Here is a 6,903-nt window from a genome sequence, read left to right on the forward strand (position 1 = left end):
GCAATGTGTGGCAGTTTGGACAGAAATGTGAGCGATGTGCCATCTTTATGTTTTTATCTCCAGATCTTAGAAGTCTGTAAGTGGTCCTGCTTTTGCTTACTTTGCTACAGTGCATTTAGAAAGGTTAGGATTATTGATCTAGATGTAATGGCATAAGCCCTCAGTCTGAACATGTTTGACCCCAACAAACAGGATGTCTGTAGTATTTCCATGGTTTGCGAAGCACTCATTGTAGACTCATCTTCCTCCTCTCTGTTCAGACATTAGTTGCATAGCCATTTTGACAAAATGTTTTTGAAGAAACAAGTTGCCAGTGCAAACAAATGGTGATGGAGCCCTTCACAGAAATGCATTCTCAAAGACTAACTTGAGCAGTCAAGATGAATTATGTTTTTGAGACAGAGGAACATTTACAGGGTGGTCATTCTGAGATCGACCTTGTCGTTAGGGTTATGCTTGGAGATGTAGTTTCAGTCCTGGGGCTTATTTCTTCCACTTGCCAGCTTCTCCTTTCTGTTTGCTCTTCTTTTATAATTTTTTTCAAATACCATACCCTATTTCTGAAAGGTTACAAAACATCCTATATACAGTATCTTTTCAGTGTTCCTAATGGCTGAGATTGTGCAGCCTTTGGTTAAGGCAAGTTTCTGCATTTTTAAATTAGAGGCACGCAGGCTGCACTTTTCATGGCAATCATTCACCCTGAAAAAGCAATCTCTTCCCTTATCTCGCATTTCTTTCAAAAATAAATAAGATAAATGGATCCAGGCAATCCACTTTAATTTGGTTAAATGAGGGAAAACTCACCAGCTGCGAGAGAAAGAATGAAAGTTATATTAGTTTGTATGGCCAAACTCTGAAGATAATGGCAAGCCGATCTTATGCAAGCATTCAGCTCATTTTCTGTGGAGTCCTTCAGTGACCCTTCACATGGTAGGTCAAACACAGTCCCAAGACTTATAATTAAAGACAACGGCATTATTTCATGAAAGAAGTTATACGTGGCATTAATATCAGGGGAAATTAGTCATTCTGATTACTGTGAAGATTTCCTCCCTGATTATCATCTTTGGCCACTGATTCGTACAGTTGTATAATTAGCTTTTTCAGTGTCTTTCATTGTTAGTGTTTCATCATCCTCCACCTTGGCTTATTCTCTGTTTGTATGTGTAGCTGTTATTACTGGAGATAAGAGAAATGCTGCAATAAAAGGCAAAACGGGTAATAACATTTGCATAGAGGTTCCTTCTGGGTAATCTCCGACTGACTGATGAGACATCTCTTATCGTTGTTGGACTGAACCACTACTGTTCTTTTTTTTTTTTTTTCCTACTTTCCATAGATTAGTTTCCATGGGTAGATGATTGTACTTATCTTTCATATTAGATGTTACACTCAGTGTGTTTACACCTGTGTGCGTTAGCTGTGTGGACCTGTCTCATTCATGAGGAAAAGGTAATCTAAATATTCATTATTTTACTGCTAAAAAAAAAATCATACCGTAATCTTAAAATCATTAAAATAGTCATTGAATGAAGTCACAGTCTAAATAATACAGAACAAAATACAGATGTAGCACGCTGGGGCGGGCTGAGCCCGGGGTGGAACAACAGCACCTAAACCTAATCAAGACCTCTATTTCTTCCCTCGATTCGACCAGTGAGGGAGAGAGAGCGAGTGAGAAACTGATGCCGGAGATGACGCCGAGACGTCAGAGAACACAAGCCCGCACGTATCCCCGACCCCGATCACGACCCCTCATCCCGAGCACCCTCTCCAGACACCAGTTCCCTGTGCCTCCCTTTCCCCCTTGTCCCTTTGTCCACTGAGCCGTCTACTCTTTAATAAACCCCCCCGATCACTCCACGTGATCGTCTCGCCCCTTCTTGTTACAGCAGACTAACTCAGAATCAAGTTTTTGCGATTATTTGGTATTTATGTGACAACTGTTTATACTAATAAATCTGCAATGAGAATTGAATCAAAAGCAGAGCATTGTTCATCATCTTGAGGATGAGAATCTATTGTTCATTTGCCGGGTGCAGTATTGGCAGGGTGCTGTTTTTAGCTGTGGTCCACAGCTCCTCTGAGGACATGTTTTTTTGGTGTATGTTTTTGCTCCTGTGTTTCATTACATCTGTGTATGCCGATACCTTTTCTCCATGGTGTTGTGGTCTGTGGTTCTACAGAACAATGTTCTCTCTTCCGTATGATAACTTGTAGGTACTTTTCTTTCCAGCCCCCCCTACTCATTTCTTTTTTTTTCTTCGCAGCCCTTCCACTTCCCTCATTTCTCTTGGTTTCCATCTGTCCCAGACTTTGTCCAGCTTTGTCATTTGCTCTTCTGATCTCTGATCTGATTCCTTCCTTTGTTATCTCTCAAAGCTTTGCTCTGTAGTCTCTCCAGTGAAGGATTCTAGAAAAGTGGACCACAATGATTAGTTATACTGTGGAAGTTATTCCATTCCTTATCAGACATTCGCCTGTAACTTGTTGTGGGAGTCCATCTGGTTTGCTGGTTTCATTTGAGATATTTCTGCCCGTCACCCTTTCTTTCTCAATTGCGTCTTGATTACTTCTTGATCGTGTGAACTGTGCCCGGTAATGTTGATGAAAGATAATTTAGCATGTCCAATGAAAGCAACTCTATAGGCCCAGTATGTCTTTCTCATTCCCAAGGAATTCCATCTCTCACATTTGCTTCAATTCTGTGTATAAGTGCATTATTTTTGCCAAAGCTGTTTATGCGGTCACTTCTTGTATCAACGAATCTTCTCTCAGGATGCTGTGACCCTACTGCCACACATGTCAGATGCTGTCTCCTTGTGTATGGTATCAGAGGTAAGTGAAGACAGGGCTGCCAAGTATACGTGCAAGTCATGGTTATGGATGGTTGTGGTATCCATCAGTTTTTGTCATCTTTAAACCCAGAGACTTCCCAGAGCCTGCCTGTCTAGCTTTGAGGCAGGTTCTTGAAATTCTGTCTTTCTTTTGGCTGAAAGTTACAATTAAGTGAGTGAGCTGTTGCAAAAAGATCAGAGGATGCAGAAGATTGGTACATAAATTAGGAAGAACATGTAGTTCTCCCTAGCTGTAGTGCAGTTTCCTGAAATAGCCTTCCTGCAGTCATTTTAAACTGAAAAAGACACTGATGTTTACTGCTGAACGCTGGACCCAAGATGGGAATTTTTATATTTAGGTACAGGAGGCTCTTTACCATCAATGGTGATATTGATTTGCACCTGACAAATCGTTATTGTTCCCAGTCTTCTAATTGCTCTCTTCTTGGGTGAACAAAGCTGCCCTTTACCGTGGTACAATGCAGTGTGAGACCAGTGTTAAAGACGTGCAGAGCATGTGAGTTGAACTACGTAGAGATATGATTTGGGTGGAAACTCTTCCCAAAGACAGAATATTGGCGGGCAGATGTAAGTTATGCAGAGCCACAAAGATTTCATGTGTATTGACCCTGGAAAATTGGTGAATTCAGAAAAAAGCCACAGATTAGAGGTGGCGTGGCAATGGAGACATGGAAAAATTTGCTGAGTCTCGAGGTGGACTCTCTCTGTCTCTCTCAGCTATGCTAGATCTTACTTTCTGTTTTACTCCGTTTTGCCGTCTTTCTTCCCATCCGTATTGTAGTTGCATCACACAGAGGAAGATCATGTTTTCTCTATCCATTCAGCACACAGGCAACCTACATCCTTTGTTCCTGCATGGTTCCCGGGAGGTATTTGCTGAAGAACCGCCAAGCAGAATCTCGTGTTTAACAATGTGCTGCGTTAAATGAACACTGCAGCCTGGGGGCCAGAGCTTCATTGGGCCAGTTGCCTCCATTTCTCTGCCTTACTGCATTTTACTCTGATCATCTCATGTATAATAGAGCAGACCTAACCCCCCACCCTCAGCCCATACCCGTCCAATCTCCCCCCACCCCCGCCTCTTGCCCTGCAAGTTGTAATCAGTCTGTCATCTGGAGTAGCACAAACTCCCAAATTAATTGCACAGCAGCAGCAGCTTCAACATTGTAATTATTTATGAACATAATTAAATAGGGGCAGACCCAGCTGTCATACATTTATGTAGCAGACCAAGAGACATTTGCTGACAGGAAAGAAAGTTACCTTAAGAGACAAGCCAGGAGAGTCTGACAAATGTTGAGGAGCTGTGTTTGTTCATGATAAAGTACATTTTCTCATCGGTGTTCTGCTTGACGGACATTTGTAGAACAGGCCTTTCAATCTCAGGACACAATATTCAGTTCTAGTACAGCTCCTTCATAACTCCCTGTTTAGCACTGTCTCATTTGCAGCACATTTTTGATTTTTTAGTGCATAAGTACATGTGATGGCTTTGGATCTCTTTGTTCTCTGTCTAATAAATACTGAATTTTACTTCTTTGACTTCTAGGAAAGCATAGGTGTAAGCAGTATATGTGATGAAGTTGTGATTAGAACCAGTTGGTTCACAGTTGATATGAAAGCTGGGTGAGAGGCAGATGTAGAGTGTAGATGGTTGTACTCCCACTGTGAATGCAAGTTTACACTCACAGAAATCCATTTGTATTTCACACACTTCACCGCATTTCCAGGAGCCAGACACACATCACACGTACATCATCTGAAACCACTTGTCCCAGGCGGGGTCGCTGGGAGCCGGAGCCTAACCCGGCAGCACAGCTTCCAGGAGCCATTCATCCTCTATTCCATTTCAGGATCATTTGTTCTGTTGGCCTTCCTTCATCTGTCAAGTTCAGATGCCTCCACTGAAGACGTGAGTCTCCTCCTCAAGGAGGAGGCCATAGAACAAAATAATATATTTTTAAGGCAGTGGGACTCTGGTACACGGTATCCCAAGGATGTTTGTTTCTCTGCAGTGTGGATTTATTTTGAATCTGCAATCTTTGTTTTTAAATATGTCGGCAAATTCAAGTGTGACTGTTGAGGAGCACCGAGTAGATTAAAAAACGAGGTGGGATTATAGCCCCTCGTGCAAAAATTCCGCATCTGAGATAAAGAGTGGAGCTTGCGTGAAGTGTAAATCATCTCCCCAAAAGGAAACATGTACCTTGAGATGAGGATAGTGAGTGACGGTGAAATTCTGGTTGGTCATGTCTCCCTGCGGGTCATTCGGGGGAAAGTAGTGAAGCTTTTGAAGTTTTCCAGAAACTTCTGAAGACGGGTGGGCCTTTTGTATGCCAGCACAGGGGGTTTTATAGAAGGGGATCTAACTGTCCCCTGAGTGTAAAAATGTCAGTAGAGAAAGGCTGCTCAGTTGTTTGGAGCTGCCATTTAGGCATCACTCCCCATGACTGTGCCCTCAAGACCAGGAACTTGTGGGGTGAAGCAGAGGAAACCCTCTGGCATTTCCTTGTGACCCAGCAGCTGGTTTGAAGGGCATTGTTGAGGGTCTTGTGTTGTGCTTGGTGGAAGTACTCCTGAAAGGTAAAATGATCTATGCCCTCAGTATGTGGTACTCTTTCCTTTGTCCATTGCCCATTGTACATTTATATTTATTCATTTAGCAGATGCTTTTTGTACATCTCAGCAAAAATACAATTTGTGCATTACATTAAGAGAAAGAGACATGGCTGCAGACATGTGATTCTTAAGTAGACCTAGTTTGTTACTTTCCACTCAATGCACCGATGTTCATCGCTCGAGTAGGTGCATAAAACGCAGGACAGATGAATCCTGATAACCTCCTACAAAAAAATTATTTTTTTATAATAAGGTACACAAACAAACAATCACAAACAATGCCAGAGTAGCGGCTGTGAAAAGGCTTATCTGGGGATGATCATGTACGGTGCATGAACATTTACACCATACATGAGCTGGAGAGATTTTGGGCAAAGTGAGTCTGGAAAGGTGAGTTTTCAGACTCTTCTTGAATATAGACAGAGTTTCCGCAGTTCTGAGTGAGAGGGGAAGGTCATTCCACCACAACGGAGCCAGAACCGAGAACCTCCGTGCTTTGCTTTTCGTGCGTGGGACCACAAAGCGAGCAGAAGTAGATGAGCGAAGGGGTCTGGCTGTGGTGTAGCGGTTGATCAAGTCTTGTAAATAGCTAGAAGCAGTTCTATTGATGCATTTGTAGACAATAACCAAGGTCTTGAATTTGATTTGGGCAGCTATATAAAGCCAGTGCAGAGAAATGAGTAGAGGAGATACATGGGAACACTTTGGCAAATCAAACACAACTTGTGCAGCAGCCTTCTATAGAAGCTGCAGAGGATTGATGGCATTAGCAGGAAGGCCACACAGGAAAGAGTTGCAGTATCCAGAGGGGATGTCACCATGACCTGGACAAGTAATTGGGCAGAGTCAATTGTGAGGTAGGGACGGATCCTATGAATATTATGCAGGATGTCTCTGCAGGACTGGTTTGTGGCTTCAATGTGCCGAGAGAAAGACGGACTGCAGTCAATCGTCATTCTCAGACTCTTAGCCGAGGAGGTAGGCAAAATGAGTGAGTTGTACAGTTTGATCGATTTGTCCCCTTCACTCCATTGACCCCTTCACTCCATTCCATTGTTCTCTGTGGATATGGGTAAGTTCACCTTTGGTTGTAGGACATCACAGCATTGAAAATAATGTCCTTGTTTTTCCAGTGTGTGAATTCTGTAAATACAGTAGATTTTTTACTGCCCAACATATGATTATATCTGATGGCTGTACAGTATATACCCACACCATGGGAATCTTTAGCAAAAAAAAGAGGAGTCATGACTAGGTCAAAAGCTGTACGGGCAAAAAATAATACAAAGTCAAGAACAAATTCCATTTATTAAGTCCAGAACTTTAAAGAACAAAGAAGCAGCCAACTATTTTTAGCTGCAAAATACTTTTTCCCTTGACTCTTTGCCAGCGACAAGCTGCCACAGACATGTTTTATCTTCTT

The sequence above is a fragment of the Scleropages formosus genome, chromosome 5, assembly GCF_900964775.1.
Source record: "Scleropages formosus chromosome 5, fSclFor1.1, whole genome shotgun sequence".
NCBI classification, from domain to species: Eukaryota; Metazoa; Chordata; class Actinopteri; order Osteoglossiformes; family Osteoglossidae; genus Scleropages; species Scleropages formosus.